Source organism: Cavia porcellus, unplaced genomic scaffold, assembly GCF_034190915.1.
Source record: "Cavia porcellus strain 051 isolate PalLab524CR breed Dunkin Hartley unplaced genomic scaffold, mCavPor4.1 scaffold_18, whole genome shotgun sequence".
Classification (NCBI taxonomy): Eukaryota; Metazoa; Chordata; class Mammalia; order Rodentia; family Caviidae; genus Cavia; species Cavia porcellus.
The window spans coordinates 67,496,689-67,515,071 of NW_026947501.1; the positions used below are offsets into that span (position 1 = coordinate 67,496,689).

An 18,383-nucleotide genomic window follows, 5' to 3' on the forward strand; every position below is an offset into this window, starting at 1 on the left:
GAGGACTGATTGGATGAAATCACTGGGTATGAGCAGCCCTGGGTTGGAAAGAAGACAAGGAGAAGCAGGAAACAGATGGCAATAGAGAAAGGAGCAATGAGGTCAATGACAGATTATTGGACACATTTGTGCAGGACCTGGACTCATCACAGAGGCGGTGACTAAGCCTGGCTTGGGCACAGTGTAAAGTGGGGCAGCTTGACAAATCCTGGAGGCAGGACATAGCTGAACATTCTGACATCTATTATGAGCAACATGCCTGTCCCTGCAGGGTCATGGGGACTGACTGACTAAGGTCCCCTGAGAGGACATATTGCGCTCTTCTTCCCACACCAGGAAAGACTGAGACGTAACAATGCTTGTGGAAGGTGAGTCTGTGACCTGAGAGCCCAGGTAGCCTTCCTGGATTCTGGTGACAACAGGCAAGGGTAACTCAATTTTGAGAGCAGACTGAAGGTGACACAGTGCTGTCCCTCAGCATCATTTGAGGAGTTGGGCTTCACACTGCTGAGCACAGTGATGCCCACTGTTCCCTTAAGGCTCAAATTAAATGGCTGCTCTAAGCCCTGGTTACTTAATCCTGATAAGTTTCATGAACTTATGTTTCTTTTATTTATTTTTTTTATCAACAGTGAGAGAACAACTGCTAGACAATTTCCGTGAAGATTCAGCGAGAGGCTACTTAAAATGATGTAACTCATGGGCGACAGTAGCTTCCGTTCCCTTTGCTTGACACACACCAAACTGCGTACACTGAAGGGAATCAGATGTACGACTCTGAGGTAAGTGACCGTGAAGTGACAGTGGCATTCTGTGGAACAGCTCATGATTCTGAAGGCTCTATTAACCAACTGAAGTTTTCAAAACCCGCCGGGGTGCGGGGCCTCCCACGTGACATAGTGACTTGCTCAGTGGTCCTCTTGGACTTTGTCCTGTAGCATTTGGTTGTAACCACCTCAGCACGTTCCCGTGATCAAATTTTCTTGCAAAGGCATATTCTTGTCTACCCCTGGTGCTCACTCTGTGTTTTACTTAGAGTCTATTTGACTTAGCTTCCTTATTTTAAATTGAATATTCAAAATAATCTTTTATTTCTGGAAAGAGCCACAGAAACCACCCTACCAAACATATTGTAGCCCCATCATCAAACCCACCAGCTATTTGTAGGAACCTATGTCATGAGTGCTACTGTATTTTTCTCTTGCGACAGAAGATGTTAATGTAGAGTTGTTTGTTTTAAACTACTCAGTATTCTGGTTTAATTGCAATACTGGCACTTTTTGATAAATAAGTGGGTTTGGGGTTGCAGTTGGCCACTCAATCTCTAAAAGGTTTTCCATCACTGACACAGGGTGATGCACAGTTATGTCTTCGTCATTAAATACCCTAAGAGGCTGGGCTTGTTTTCTTATAGTAACATTTTTTTCTGTTCTAAGTGAATGAGGTGTGTGGTCTAATAGCAAATAGTACATTCCAGATCTCAATGCCAAAGAAGGGCAGTGAGCGTTCATCTACAGTATGATCCTGGAAAATAAAATCTGGTATGCAAATGTAACAGTGAGTCCTGAGGGGTGGGGACCAGAGTGCTGATAAACAGAAGTTAGTTTGGATAAAAGGAAATGGCATATAGTACTTATTCTGAAGAACAAAGAATAACTGAAACTGCAGGAAATTAATGTCTTAACATGTCAGAGATGAGAAAGAAATCATTGCAAAGACGGACTGAGAATGGTAGGTACCATAGCCCCTCTCTGGAACACACCCTGGCTTTCCACTAAGGACTGGGCTTGGGTTTGGTAGGACACTGCTTCTTGGAGCAACACTTTCTTCTGCTTTCAAATAAAGATGGTCCTACCTATGCTACCCATAGTCCTGGAGCAGTCGGGGAGCAGCAAACATCCACTGTGCAAATGTGTAAAAACTGCATACAAGACACATTTCAGCGGCAGTTTAACCTTAAACAGATGGTGCCCGCTTCCCGGACTTGTGCGGGACAAGTTCCTTGTCATGTGAGCACACTTACAAATTGTTCCAGCTGTTGCAAAATCCCCTTCCAGGTTTGTAGCCAGCCAGAGATTAGCACATCTGACTCCACTGAATCCCCGTGGAAACTTCTACCCTCAGCAGGGCTCTCTCTCTCTCTCATTTTTAGGGCTCACTTGAGGGCTGAGGGGTAAAAATAGCTTGCAGTACATACAGGACAACCAAGGGGTGTTTTTTCCGTTTTATTGCTTTATTTTTCTCCTTATGGATTACAATTGATCTATAAAAACTTCATATGCTCAATCTATACGATATGATGAATATTGGTCCTATGTATGGTTTGGTGTTAATGTCACTACAATCAAGGAAAAAAACATTGATCACCTCTGACAGCTTCACTGTGTCCCTTCAAGTATCTATGCGATAGAAACATTTGACATGAATCTCGCTCTTGCATTCTAGATGCTGTATCTGCAAAGTGTGAAATAGTCCAATGTGCATGAGGATCTTATTGTTAATAGTGTGACTGCTGAGAGGTAACTGGCTGCAAAGCACAGCCCGGGACACCTGTTCCACATGGAAGCCGTCACCTGGAGGTCACTTTAAGGAAAGATGCCTTTCCTTTACCTCATCTACATGGTGTGAAAAGTAAAATTTGTTGGTGAGGGTTTCAACAGGCTAAGTGTTGCTTAGATAATTTCAACCTTCAGCGCTGTGGAAAACATTCACTATTGAGCGCACAGGATGAGAACTTGTCTGAGGTCACGCCCCATCTCCACTTTGGAGATGAAGGTAGAGAAGGATTTATTTTGAGTAACAAAGCTGATAGAGCGATCTAGATGTTGAACCCAAATGATTCACTCCAGACCAGTACTTGTATCCTGGGGCCCAGGGTCATTTCATGCCCTGTATATTTTTGCACTGAAGAAAGAGTATGTCAGAATACAACAAAGCCTCCAAGAAGCATCACGGAGCACTGATATCTAGATCACACTATGTGTATGGAAATCACATGTCAAAACCTTCAGCATTTCCTGGCCTGTTTTCCTGGCCATGTCAACCTATCTGTAACCTTCCCCTAGCCCTGGCCTTGTGCCTTTGTGTCACATGCCAGGAGCACATTACCTGTTCCCTCTGGGTTTCTTATGGGTACATAAATGAATAGTTCTGCAATTGAATGCATGAACATATCCTCTGCAATTTTATAGACTTTGTCTATTTAACTAAATTTTAAATTTTAATTTTACTTTCAAATAATGCTTTAGCTAAAGAGAATTGTCAAAGTGTTAAAAGACAAGGGTTTCCAAATTTTAACCTCTAGAATCCTTAAATTGAAAGATGTTACTTGTTCTGTACATCATGTGCCATTAATTTTTTAAAGTTCATTATTTAACTTTTACAATGCATTTTTAAAAGTGGATTGATATATAATACCTTAGGCACAATTTCTCTCATAACTCATTTGTGAAATACTGACACATCCCACTTTTTAAAATCGTGTATCCATTGAGTTCTGAGGTCTAGACTATGCCTCAGCCAGATATATGTGAATAAAAAGATAAATTTCACATAGGCAGTAGTGCACATATGACCAGGAATGTGCCCCTTCCACTTCTTATTCTGCTCTCTTAGGGTTCATTACATTCTTATCCTAGGGGCTGTGATAGCTCCCTAAAAGGGAAAATGAATCGGGAGAGCCCTCATCACATACCCTGTGCAGCGCATGTGATCTAAGTGAAATAAGACCTCGCCTATGTTTGCTATGTATTCTTCTCTGCACTGCAAAATGAATGTGGGAAAATTTCATAGTCATCTTAATGTAAAAATATTTTATCGTGAAAGTTATATGCACTTAAGTTTTGGCTCTTTCTTAGAGAAGATGAACACTGAACAAGTTGGATATTTTATCTAGAATACTTTGCTTTTGTCTGGACTTCTAATCTTGAACTTTATGACTGATTTCTATTAGTTCAGAGCATACTCAATGCCTAGAAGCTCATAAATAGCATTTATTCTCAGAAATTCCTATTCTAGAGAAAACTTGTCTGTATCAATAATATGTATCACCAGAGCTTCACAGAGCAACAGAACCCACAGGGGAGATTGCATGGCACTGCAATCCCTGGGCACGAACTGTCTAGAGAACAGGAGCAAGCTCAACGGACCACACATGCCGATCACACATTGTGACCTCCTTTCAGATCAACTTAAAGCCAACCTGTGAGGTGCTATAAGCCTACAGGCAAAATCCCCTTACACTGGCAACCGCTTCTATATGCTTGAATAGTTGAGAATTGAGGCTGAGTTGATACAGTCAGTCTCCAGTAACTGACACACACACCTACACACACACACATGCACACACTGATGCACATGCATGCACACATGTCAACACACACAATTTAATGATAAAGCACTACCTTTGGTAATGTTAAGTCATCACCATGGAGATGATTTTCAAGGATGAGGTGTTGTGTGAATACCACTTAAGCCTTCCCTCTCACACAGTGGTTTCTAGGTAGGTTGAGAAAACACTTCTGGATGAAATATGGGGTTATTCTCTAAGTACCCTGGTGAAAGAGAAATACAGAATGTCTGGAAATTAAGTATGAATGAGGTCTTAGAGGAAAGTCTTCCATCTCACAAGTACTGAGCAAGCTGGAGAAGAAAACAGGATAAGATTCTTTCTTTCACTTCTACTACCTCAAATAATCACATCCATTCTCAACTTGGTATGAGCTCTTAGTATATTATCCTCCTGGTTATTAAATTCCTTGGGCAACTGCTTATCATATGTTTCTCACACATACAAAATGGTGATATTTGTTTTCCTACTGCAAACTCAAGACAACGTAGGATAGTTCAAAACATCAGCAAAGAGCTTATGCTAATCCAGAAACAAAGAAGACCACCACAAAATTGAGGCACACAGCATCTGATGCTAGTGACAATATTTAAATGTCAGCAGCCTGGTGCCATTTAAGCCAAGGCATCAGTGTACTCCAGTTCTAACCAACATCATCCTTACATTCGAGTGCAACAAGCACTAATGATCTCAGGAATCACCATTGGAACCATCAAGGAAGCTTCAAATCTGTGTTGAGAAGCTTGCGTAAACATACCTGTGTGCTCGGAAAGTTTCTCTGCAAACGTGGCTCCCAGAGTGAGATTTCTTTGTCTGAAAAGAAGCTACAGTATGTCCAAGACAGTGTCAGATGCTAGACAAAATAGCACAATCCATACATTTATGGTTCCTCTTCTGTCTGCTTTGGGATTGAATTGTGTCCGCCTGAAGCTGATTGTAGGAGTGAGAGCCAACATGCATGTGCCACTAGAGATAGGAGGAGAAACACAGGAAGGAGGTTTATTACTATAAAGCACTGCCTATGGCTGGCATAGATCAGATCTTAGGAAGAGATAATAGAGCGTAATAATTTGGGATCCAGCATTTGGAAGTAAAAAGCTTAACTCTAAATCTTTATTCTACAACCAGTCCACAGTGTAATAAAAATCACATTATCTCAGGATACCTTACTTTATTCTTTCCAAAAGTGGGCTAATAGTCCTTTCCTACGGGGCCTTATAAAAACACTGTCAGTGTCTTTAAAGTATTTTGCTATGGCTTTCATATTGCAGGACACTCATTGGTCCCCTAGCAACAGTGATGGAATTGGGACCTGCCAGGTTAGGTCCAGGCGGAACTGCCCTTGTGAATAGATTAAAGCCAGTATCGAAAGGGCTTGCATGAATTATTTGCTTCCTTTTGACCTTCCACCATGTGAGGTCACCTGTTCCTTCCCTCAAGGTGACACAACTTCCAGTGTCCTCTGAGAAGCAAAGACCTGCCTCATCAGACACCAAACCTACAGGAACCTTGATCTTGGACTTAGCACTATCTAGCACTGTGAGAATTTTTGTTTTCCATAAATTATTAAATCTCACATATTATACTGTAGCATCACAAAAAGGTCTAAGATATGTATCAAGTTCTGACCACATAGGTAACAATATATTACATGAGCTCTATCAATGTTATCTACTATCATTACACCAAGTCAAGCAGGACCAGTTCAGAGCCTGAGGAGCAGAGGTGGGGGTGGGGCTCTTGTATTAATGGCTTGAAGTAGGGGATTAAGCTTAAGACTGTGGTTAAGAGGGACATGGATGGGGGTTGCCCATAGGTGCTCCATGGGTCTGCTTGATGCAATCAAGAGGGGGCTGTACATCAAAGAAAATTTCTTAGAAAAGCATAGCACAGTGGCCTCCCTGGTCAGTGCTTGGCAGTTGTTCTTGGAGGTCAGGCAACTCAGGAATCTACTAGTAGCTGCCTTAAATGGCGCATTACATGCTGAGAATGGTCCTTATGTGTGCATGAGACAAATGCCAGGCAAGTGAGAAAGTGAATGGAGATGAAAGACTCCATGGTTAGCTGCTGACCTGTGACTTTTTCCAAGAAGTTCGGGGTTGTGATATACATGTTATGGAGAGAGAGACAGACAGACAGACAGAGACAGAGAGACACAGCGAGACAGAGAAACAGAGACAGAGAGGGAGAGGGAGAAATGTTCTTACTAAATCAGTAAGATGCTTAGGTTGGGCTTGAATTTATAACATTCTTGACTCAGCTTCCTGGAGGGCTGAGATTATAGGCATGAACCACCACCCCCAGCATATCCATCAGCTCTGGAAAGTTGCTTCCACGTGTTCCCCTCTAAGGGCAACATTCCAGCTGAACGTTGCAAAGCAGCTTGGAAACGTGGACAGAAAGGAGACTCTCAGGGTTTCTTGACAAGCTTGCATTCTGTGGCTCCCAGAGAACTCTTGTTTTTGTTTCTCTGCAAATAATTTGATGTTTTTAAAGTAAATCCACTTTACTTTTCAAAGCAAAAATGACAAAATATTCCGGAGAACTGCAGCAGATAAGCAGCCCTGATCTATATTGCTAAGCTAGTGAACAAAATATTTCCTGTAAACACAGAGCAGAAAGCCTGGCTAACAACAACAAAAATAGAGAGCATGGACTGAGAGACATAACAATACACCTAAGGAGTTAAAGAAATAATAAAACACTAGGATGAGAGGAAGCTGTTTTAAACATTAAACATTTTGTCTTACTTTATCCTGTGCCTAGCAAATAATTTTCCAACTTTGATTACAATTATGTTCAGGGACAGAGAAGTTCTTACTTCCCAAGACAACTCCAACAACTGGAAGCTCTCTTTGTATAAGACCTGGGTCATTATCCATGCAGTTTCCAATCTCCATTTCAATTTTCTTTCTACATTCAGTTCCACATAAAGTATCTGTCATATGAATAAGTGCGATAGACCATGTTTATTTGACTTACCTGCTTCTCAGATTTTTCTCCTGTAAGGCAGGGTAATTGTTTATCTGCTTATAGAACTGCTGTAAAGATTAGAAGAGATCTTTGATAGAAAAGGTTTACCATCCAACTTGATGTATGCTAAAGGCTAATTGTTTTCTTTAACAATTTTGGAACACATAGCAATCTTTCAAACGTATTTTAGACTTTGATTATATTGACTGTCACTGGGCATATGATTTTATATTTGCTTCATGTATTTAATTACACTGTTAAGTCTGGGACTGAACCCAGGGATTCATCTGTGCTAGTCAAGTGTTCTACCATTGAGCCATGGCCTAGCGCAAGGTTGTAAGTTTAGATATAAGCAAATGTAGTTAACCCCATATACCACAACAGGCTGAAGGAAGAATCTACTGCTAACCATCAGTACAGTGATTAGAACAAAGCTGAATAATGCACAATCATGGTCTTCTATGGAAACCAGTGAACAAATTGACTACTTAGGGAATCAGTGTAGATGGTAGAAAGGGTTCCTGGACATACAGTCAAGACAGCAGTGAATTCTGAACCTGGGAGCCAGAAATATTTTTGTAGCACAGGTGGGGGAGGGTTTAGATAAACAGCTCAAGGCTCCAGACAGTGGTGATTTTCTGTTCTCCAATGAACCACATGATACCTGCTCTCTGGACAGAAGATCTCGAACCTGGAGAGCTGCACAGAACCTTGATGACCTCCAAGCTCACATCAGGAAGACTGGTTGTTGGTACCTGTCAAAGACAGACCTGGGAGACTTGAAGCATCCTCTGGAATCTTCTGTTAGGAGCATGGCCCTGGGATCCTGAATATGTGAGCAGAGCTCTCTATCTACCCCACATTGACTGTGTAAGTTAACACCCTTTTGACTCCTCTAATTCCCAGTGGATAGACATTGCTTGGCTCTCTTAGAAATACACCATGAAAATCACTAAGTATTAGGGTAGAGGGTGAGCAAAGCCAGACCTCAGAAAAAGGAGTAGAGACTAGGAATTTTACATTACAAACACTTAACAGAGTCTGAAATGTCTTGTGGAGATTTATTTTAACACATCCATAAGCCCCCTTGGGCTTGGAAAATGGTGCACATTTCAATCTGTCAATACTGAGGATCCTTTCCTCTCCCACATCTAAGAGAGGACCCAGGTTTTGTTTTTGTTCCAAAGGTCAAAAGTAGAAAAAGAGATTAACTTCAGATGAGTTTGTTTTTAGTCTTGCAACACCAACTGCCACTCAAGAAACAGAGGCCAAGGGACTTAAACTAAGGTGAGGAGAGACATAGCAAGAGTGAAGAATACAGCACGAGCTAATTTCCCAGTAAAACATCACACAGCAACTGTCAGCTCAGTGAGCTGGAGGGCAGCTGGAAGGCTGGAGGAGTTTTAGCTGTGGCTCATAATGGGTTTCTGCAAAAGTTAGGGCTCATGGCATCCTCACACATCTATACTCTGCTGCCTCTCTCCATCCTCTGATACTGGCTTTCCTTATTGACTTTGAGAAACATGCATGCATCTTACCATCTTTCCTTTTATTCTGCACTTGAACTCTCTAAGAACAAGCACACAACTATGTAACTGATGCGATGTTCCTCCTGTCAACGGCAAGTCATCTTAGGAGATGTGCGTGCTGCTCTGTCCAAACAGGAGTTAAACCCTAGAGGAACAGCCTTAGTTCTGCTCTCGACTACACACTCATTGTAGCCCTTGACCATCTATTCACACTCTACAGAATGTCCTCTCTTCCTTCAGGACTGCCTGTGTGTTGGCTTTAACTGGGAGAAGACTTTACGTCTCTCTTTGGTGGATGACGCCTTCCTCATAGAAAGTGATACCTGCATTTCACTGATTCCGAATCAGGTTCTTCCTCAGGATCATGACACCATATTTCCTCCATCATCATCGACTCAGGGACACAAGGATGCCTCCAGAAGAGCAATTCTAGTGGCACTGGGGAATGTGCAAAGGGCTGCAGACCAGTGTCCACAGAGTGTGGATACATGGAAGGTCTCGGTCTTGGATTAATTATCAGTATGGAACACTCGGGAAAGTTTTGAAGAGGTAAATAATTCTGAGATGCTGTTATAAAATTCTCTTTCTTAAAAAACAAAACAGTGTAGTACAATACACTCCAGGTGCAGCTTTAAGCAGGATGATACCTGGCATCTTTGCAGAGGGACATAAAGTCATACGGGAACGGGCGATTGCTCAGCCGTCTCTGAGAATTCAGTTGAGCCCTTCCAAAGGAAGAGGAAAATCAGACTGCTTTGGATATATTAGAAAATGAAATACGTGCATATTTTGCGGTGTTCTGAAAGAAATCTTAATCACTACATAGAATATTGCTATACTGGAACCGTTTAAATGATCCAGTAGATCACTGGAACACCACATAGGAGACAGGCATGATATTTAATGGTTTTAGGAAATAATAATAGTGTTCATGGTACATCATTTCCCAGAAGTCAGGTTCTAGTCAATTGTGAAATGTTAAGGCAAAATATGTGACCCTGAGCATATTCCTATCTTGTTTTTATGGACTATTTTTTCTTTATCAGCTAAAGGTCCTGAACTAAGAGAGATTAGATGTTCCTGCTGGGTCCAACATTTGCAGAATAAAGGAAATTTCAGTTGTTTTCTTTTCAAAGAATGGGATTGTGGAAGGGGGAGGGGACATCAGTATGTGAGCGTCAGCTCATGGTCCTGGAGGAGTAGGTAGTGCTCAGAACAGAGTATCTTTATGAGACGAGGATTTGAAAACATTGTTTCTAAATTATTCTGACACTGAAAAATTACAAGTGACTTTGAAAAATAAATATATCTAAAATTTAATCATATCCCCAGTGCCCTAGCTCAAGGGATCTTAGATTGCTGGGGCCCCCAGGAGATACTTTAAGACATGCAGGGATTCCTCAAATTACATGCAAATTTTCTGTCTACCCATATGCTTGCATTTACATATGGAATTATGCTTATTTCATCCAATTCATGGAAAATGTCATATGGTTTTCATTAGTGTTTTGAAAGGATCCAAGGGCTGAAACACATTTTGGAATTACTGTTACTATGAAAAATAAAAAAACACCAAATTTGTAAGACCTGAATTCTAGGCTAGTTTCTTTCCTTGAATATATCTATAATCTTTAACCTAAACATGATTTCATATAAGCATAAATGTCCTAAGGTTTCTCTTTTATGAAAAGTCCAGACTATGAGTAAATAGCAAAACAAAAAGGAACAGGGAAACACAATATAAGAATACACACTACTATTTTCTTTAAAATTTTATTTAAAAGGAAAAAGAGAAAAAACAAAACAAAACAAAACAGTGTAAGGGTACAAGTAATACAGAACTACAAAAAAAAAAAAAAAAAAAAAAAAAAAAAAAAAAAAAACCAGTAAGAAATCACCAGTTAATAGGTTACACATTATCATCTTAGAGACAGTTGTTCAACTCACAGGATCAAGGCATACAAGGTGGACATTCAAACAGTGAGACTGCAAACAGTTGTGTTCAATGATCCAATCAAAAACATTAATATGGTCATCTGTTTAACACACCTAAACACACTTGCAGTTGTATCCTTTAGAGTGCTTTTTTGTTTCCTCTCTTTATTACAACAAAATTTACACATTTTGGTTTTATTACTCCCATAGTTCTTATTACTTTTTTTTTGGAAGAGAATAAAAACAAATATGACAAAACAAAGCTGTCAGTCACAATCAAGGATAGACATAGCACATGATGTAAAAACAGAGTACAAGGTTATCAACAATGGTAACCATAATGCCTCTTGCTTCCTTAAGAAGAATTGTCTATCTCATTAGGTATTATAAAGTTGGACAAAACAGTAGAGAACAAGACCAATAAAACCTAAACATTGTAAACATTATAGGACTTCAAAAGAGGATAATAGTCAAACCAGAATGGGCATTATAGTGAACCTTATTGCCTTCAAAGTAGTTGCCTATACTCTCAAGTTTGATACTATCATACAGAACGGAACAGAGTCTAATCAGTCAAAACAAGATAGTGGGAGTATTACACGACTTCAAATCAAGTTAATAGGAAATCAAAAAAGTTACCATACTATATCCAGCTATTTTTTTTTATTTTTCCCCTTAATTAAAAAGTAATAAAAAATGATTTTTTTAATGAATAAGGGAGAGATTGAGATAAAAGAGGACATAACAACATAACAACATAACAATACAGGTCAAAGCATGACAGTTTCAGCAACCTAGTGCTTTACCACGAAATAGCCCGACTTAATAGTAGTTACCATAGTATCTTTTTCCTTGAAATATTTGAGTATAACTTTGTATACTATAGCATCAAACATATCATGACAGTGTAAAACCATTCAAGTGGATGAAAGCATTGTAGGATATTTAGAACCAGCTAACAGAAAACGAACAATGGTTTCTATATTATCTCTTTGCCTATAACAATTTTTGTTTATACTATCACATATAATAAAATCCAGCAAGACACAACATGATAAAACCAAGGGAGACAGAAGACCCATAGTTTGCTAGGGCTTCAAAACAAGATGGTATTAAATCAGCACTAACTATTATGATGTCTTGTTTTCTTCAAAATAGCTGTTGATTTCATCATAGGCAACAATATCAAGCAGCCCAGAATAAAGCCATTCCAATTAATAAGTGAAAACTTTATAAGGCTTCAAGGCCATATAATGGGAATCATGATTACCACACACTTTTATATATATTTGAATCATTTCCTACACTAGGGAAACTATTCGGTATTCACACATGCGAGTTTGATTCATTTCACTAATGAATATGGTTTCAAGCTGCGCCCATTTATTGATAAATATCTCAATGTGATCCTTCTTTATAGCTGAGTAGTACTCCATTGGATAGAAATACCACAACTTTTTTATCCATTCCTCAGTTGATAGACACTTGGGTTGTTTCCAAGATCTGGCGATTACAAATTGTGCTGCTATAAACATAGGTGTGCATATATCACTGTGGTATGATGCTTTCAGTTCTTCTGGGAATATGCCTAGAAGTGGAATAGCTGGAATAAATGGGACTTCCAATCCCAGCTTTTTGAGAAATCTCCAGACTGATCTCCACAAAGGTTATACCAGTCTACAATCCCACCAACAGTGTAGGAGAGTTCCCTTTTCCCCACAGCCTCTCCAGCATTTGTTGTTGTTGGTTTTCTTGATCCTGGCTATTCTTTCAGGAGTGAGATGCAATCTCAGTGTGGTTTTAATTTGCATTTCCCTAATGACTAATGATGATGAACATTTTTTCATGTATTTATTTGCCATTTGTATTTCTTCATCTGAGAAGTGTGTATTCATCTCAGATGCCCATTTTTGGATTGGATCTTTGAATTTGGGGGATCTGAGTTTTTTTTTTTTAATTCTTTATATGTTTCAGACAAAAGTCCCTTATCTAAGGGGGAGTTCAGTATGATCTTTTCCCAGTTTGTGGGTTTTCTTTTCACTATGCTGGAGATTTTTTTGACATGCAGAAACTTTTTAATAAGAGGTGGTCCCAGTTATTGATTCTGGGAAGTATTTCCTGTGCGGTTTGAGTCCTGTTCATGAATTCTCTACCTATCCCTATGTCTTCAACGTTTCTACCCAATTTGTCTTCCAATAGATTTAGTGTTTCTGTTTTAATATTCAGATCTTTGATCCATTTTGATTTTAATTTAGTACATGGTGGTAGGCATGGGTCTAGTTTTAGTTTTTGGCAAATGGAGAGCCAGTTTTTCCAACACCATTTATTAAAGAGACTGTCGTTCTTCCAGTGAACTTGCTTGGCTCCTTTATCAAAGATAAGGTGGTTGAGTGTGTTTGTAGTTGTGGTTGTATTTTCTAATCTATTCCATTGATCTTAGGCTCTGTTTTGATTCCAGTACCACGTTGATTTTACTACTGTTACTCTGTAGTATAACTTCAAGTCAGGGATTGTGATGCCTCCTGCCTTGTTTTTGCTGCTTTGAATTCCCTTTGCTATTCTAGGTTTCTTCCGGTTCCAGATGAATTTTGTGAGTGATTTCTCTAGATTTATAAGGTATGTTGATGGTATTTTTATTGAGATTGCATTGAATTTGTATAACAGTTTTGGGAGAATGGCCATTTTCACAATGTTTGTTCTTCCTATTCATGAGCAAGGGATGTCTTTCCATTTTCTGAGATCATCTTCAATTTCTTTTTTCAGTGTATTATAATTTTCCCTGTGTAGGTCTTTCAAACATGCATTATAATTGTTAGCTGATAGAATAAACCATGATACAGGAAAACTGTCCCATTTTAAATACTGCCAAATGATCATTTGTAGTGGACTGAAGCATATACCCAGAAAAATCAATCAAAAAGAACCCACCATGATTGCTAGAGTACAGGAGATTTGGAGTACCTTGAGCAGAACCCCAGGAAGTCACACCTGTTTCCATGATTATTAGAAAGCAGAGCCTACTTCTAAAACCCACCCATTCATCATGTGAAAATTCTGACACTTGAGCCCAGAAAAACGTCTTTCTTTTGGCATCAATGTGAGAGATTCTTAAAGTTATTATTTAATGCAAAGCTATCTTGATATTTGAAATATGAATTGATTTTACCTTTTGTTTGCTTTGTAAACTAATTTATGTATTAGTTCCTTTTTTAAGTGTTAAATAACTCCTAAGTCATACAATAGAAGTAATCTCCAGTAATTCTGTTCAGTTGTTTCCTCTGTTATCATCCTATTCATATTTTCATTTTCTCCAGTCATGTTTACTGATATATGCATTGTAAGAAAAATGCATTAATATTTTTAATTCATTTTATATGCTGGAACTGTGTGAGCAAGTGAGTGAGTGAGTGTGTATGTGTGTGTGTGTTTATGTGGTTATAGCACTGGGTGTACAGTGGGAAACTGTACACACAAAACCTTCAAAAATTTGGAAGTAGTAAAGTTGAGTAAATTACCTGGCAGTTATGATATAACATGGTAATACAACAGATTATTGAATGATATTTTAATACATGTAGTTTTATTTTATAGTAAAGTATGTTGATTACACTATTCTTCTAATCTCTAAGGTGTGTCACATTTTCCTCTGATTTCCATGATTAATTTTGGCAAATGTTGATCATATAGTGAAATGTATCATGAAGTTATTTTTCAATTCTGAGTTTTCAGCTGCTCAATCTGTTTTTAGATATCGTTTGCTTCTTCTTCTTAGTTTTCAGTTGTTTCTATCATATTTTATTTCCTTTTAATATGCTTTCCTTTAACCATTTTCAATCAATGCAGCTTATTTTTTCAAATGACTGGCAGATATTGATGGAGGGTGGACTTTAAAGAATGATTGTTTTTTGGGCCCTGGGCAATGAAATATTGGAGAAACATAAAGTGAGACACGACACAGGATTCTTTTGCCAGTTAATAATCATGTGGTTCTCATCTCATCTTTTTAGAAAGTAGTCTGAGAGACATTTAAAAATGACTGTTTGCATTCTGCACAACTCTTTAGACTGGGCCGTGGATTCTAATTCTGACCCTACTATGTAAGAACAGAATGGCTTTGCTAAGTTTTCTAATCTTCACAGATTTACATTTCACTTTTGTAAAAAGTAAAAAGTAATATTTAGGCAAACTTCCTGTTTCAGTCTCTTAGAATGCTGGAAATTACAGGCATGAGGCACTATGCCTGAGTTAGTCTGGACAACTTAGCAACTTAAACTCTCATTTCAAAATTAAAAGCAAAAACAAAAACAAAAATAAACCCAAGAATGTAGCTCAATGTGAAAAGCCTGCCCACACCTATTAAGCGGGAGAAAAAAAATAAGCTCATGTCTTTTGACACATAATGCATAAGTAAAAACTAAACATTTAGTCTACAAACTCAGGCATCTAATTCTACTTTTCTGAATCAATGACATGACTCATCTCAGCTAGGCAGAAGATTTAATCCCAGCCTGTGTTGGATGTTGCCCCCTGCCAGGTGAGTTCCAGGAATCCTCAGGTCTAACTAACAGCCCTATGGAGGCTATGATGTCCTCACCATCTCCATGGCTGAGGCTGACACAGCTGCTGGCTTCGCTGGTCTCTGGGTTCTGCCTGCCTTGAGCTGCTAGATGTGCTCAGCAGAAGCTGCACAGGGAAGGGGACACTGTCCTTCAGCCCCAGGTTAGGGCCCCTGACTGCCTTCCAGACTCTGGAGACTGCTTCTCTAATTTTGTCTCTCTTTCTCCCCTTTCCTCCCTGAACCCATTGTGCCTCTTTTCTTTCCCCCTCCCCTCCACAGAGCCACTCTCCAGTGAGCTTTGACCTCTACAAAGGACAAAAACTGACATGGAGAGCTGCCAATGTCGTTACTTCAGGAAGAAACCTAGGCAAGGAATTCGTAACAGTCCTTTTATGAACTGAATCAGGTCAAGGAGTCACATATAGAAGAAAGACCTATGGGAAGAATTTAATCACATATCTCAGCACACAGATAATCATGAACCACTCCAAATTCATTTCCTCCTCCATGGGAGGAGTGTGTTTTCTTACCTGGTAGCTTCTGGGCATGGGCAGGTGACAAAGCTTGGCCAACAAAATTGCAGCAGGTGTTGAAGTGTCCTCCAAAAACAGGAGCTCAGAGTCACTGGAAGTCCCCCACATCCACCAGCTGTGGTGGACTCCTGCCCTCCTCCTTGAGAAGGTCACATTGAAGGTCACCTCCCTTCTTTGGAATCTTGAGATGAGAAAACAGGTTAGGCCTTCCTGAACTAACACGTATTTCATAGTGTTAAGGGGATCTTGTTGCCATAAGTCATTCTGGAAGAAGAGAATAGTGAGGAGCTGTAGTGGTCTTGAAGTTCACCCTGCAGACCCTGACATGCTCCTGCTCCCTGGGTAGGGGGTGCTCATCAACCCCCATTCTTATCCCTGGAGTAAACCCTTACAGCATCGTTCTTTGGGCAACAGAATCCAAACTTCAAGTCTCTTTCTTTCCACGAAAAAGCAAATGCAATGTAAAACTACTTTCAGCCACTGGAAATAATGTTTTGGAATTACTTGAAAATATGAGATTTGTGTGCAATGTCTTTTTTAGAGATAACAAGGCAGATGTCAAAATATAAAGTACAATGATTCCAATGTTGAAATTAGAACTAGCTTGTACTTTCTTGGTGTTTGCTTGATTTTCCATATTATATATAATTTTTTTTCCAACAGAAAGTAACACTAAGGATCACTCTGAAGGATGAAACATGAGAAAGCATCCTGGAAGTCAGAGGCTATGTGATAATCTTGGTGCAGACACTGCCGTGACTACAGTTCCTTTTTGAATTGTCAAACATGTTCAGTTTTAAAATCGCTATTTTATGTTGTTACCTTTAATTTTAGGCCATCATTTAAAAACAAATGTGGTTCATAACTTTAACACTCAAATAACCAGAATAAAAGCAGTTGGAGTACTTTGTATGACTCAGATTGTGCACTCCAGTGCTAAAGGCAGTTGGTTGGAGGCTGATCCTCATTTCACAGCCCGGTGGAAGAGCTGGGGAGGACTCTTCCTACCCTGTCAAATGTAAGAAGGAAATTCCCAGGTGGGTGAGCCTGCTTCCATGTCCTCTGGACAGGGGACCAGGAAGCTGGGCAGATGATGTTTTGAGCAAAACCTCCTGGTCTAGGGTGGCTGGAGGCCAGAGCTCCTGTGCAAAGCCTGAAAAGCATCTGTCTCAACCCAGCTGAGTCCTCTACACACAGCATCCGCAGCAGGAGGGTGGTCTTGTCCATCCACATTTGTAAGGCTTTGCTCAGCTACATTCTGGGAATTCCCAAGGGCCAGGTCATTTTAGTTCTTTGCTAATTTAAGGCTTTTTTTCTAGTTTCTCTATGCAGATGGTCTTGATCAGCCTGGGAAAGTGGTTACATAATGGGGCTCCCTTGTGTCTGACCCTGAGGTACAGCCAATACATTTCTGGAAGGCAGGCTCTCTCTCAGGAGCTGGGGGGTGTTTACTTTTCAGGGTTGCGGAATGAGGGTTTCCATAAAGAACATGAGGTTATCAAGCTTGACTTCTGAATCAATAGAGATATAAATAAACAAGCCTGAAGACAAAACAGGAAGAACAAATCCAGTCTTCACTGCAGCAGATACCATCTTCATAAATGTATCTCACATCGAAGCCCAGAATTGCCTAGATCACTCAGAAGTCACAAGTTATTCAGTCCCTCAAAGAATGTTGAGGTACATACCCTCACTGTAGAAACTCATGGTCATGGTTTTTGTCTGTGTCCCCCAGGCCTCATGAGTTTGAACTGTACATTTGTTATTCGTTCAATGTCTAGCGCTTGGATTGATGGTGTCAGTGCTCCACCCACAAAGGGATGGAGCCAGGATGTGATGTAATGGCAGGAAGAAGGTGTCCCTTTCTCTTTGCGGTTCGAGCTTGCTGTTGGTGGCCGCCATGAACTGCAGCCCAGCCAGGCCCGCCTGTCTTGGTTGGAGGCAACTAAGTGTGGACTGAAACCTCCAAAAACTTTAAGAAATAAACCTTTCCTTTCCCAACTTTGGGCTTCAGGTATTTTGTCTCAGCAACGAGCATAAAGTAACTAAGACACTCATCCAGACAGAGAAGAGAAAGGAGGGGCTGGGGTCTCGGAAGCCACCCCAGGGACAGGCAGGACCTCACTGCGAGGGTTAGTCCATGAAGACAACAAGGTTCACGGTAGGGAGCCCACTAATGACGGGCTGAGGGCCAGGCTGGCTGGATGCACACTGCCTTTGCTGTGAGCTCTCGGTTTGTGAATTCAGTGTTGGAAACATGTCAGCCTTGCTCACCTGAAAAGGAGAGATGAAGCAGAGAGAGGATAGAACACTGAGCTCCTGGGACTGGCTGACTATAAAACAGAAGTTCTCCAGCGGGGAAAAAGTGCATTCAGGGTCTAGCATGAAGGACAGACCCCAGTTCTCTTAATGGAAATTCAGAAAAGCCATGATTCTGACACGCACTCTCTGCCTTCGTGCTCTTGCCTACTGTGTATTCCAGCACTTGTAGAGCATTCTTCTCAGGC

At 40.1% G+C, this 18,383-nt stretch overlaps 1 long non-coding RNA gene across 1 annotated transcript; it reads left to right on the forward strand.

Annotated features, from left to right (window-relative positions):
* Positions 1 to 208: 208 nt before the first annotated feature.
* Positions 209 to 18,100, forward strand: LOC106026355 (uncharacterized). Its single transcript, XR_001199972.3, has 3 exons — positions 209 to 368; positions 633 to 782; positions 15,623 to 18,100. It is a non-coding gene; the product is annotated as an uncharacterized LOC106026355 (long non-coding RNA).
* Positions 18,101 to 18,383: the final 283 nt, after the last annotated feature.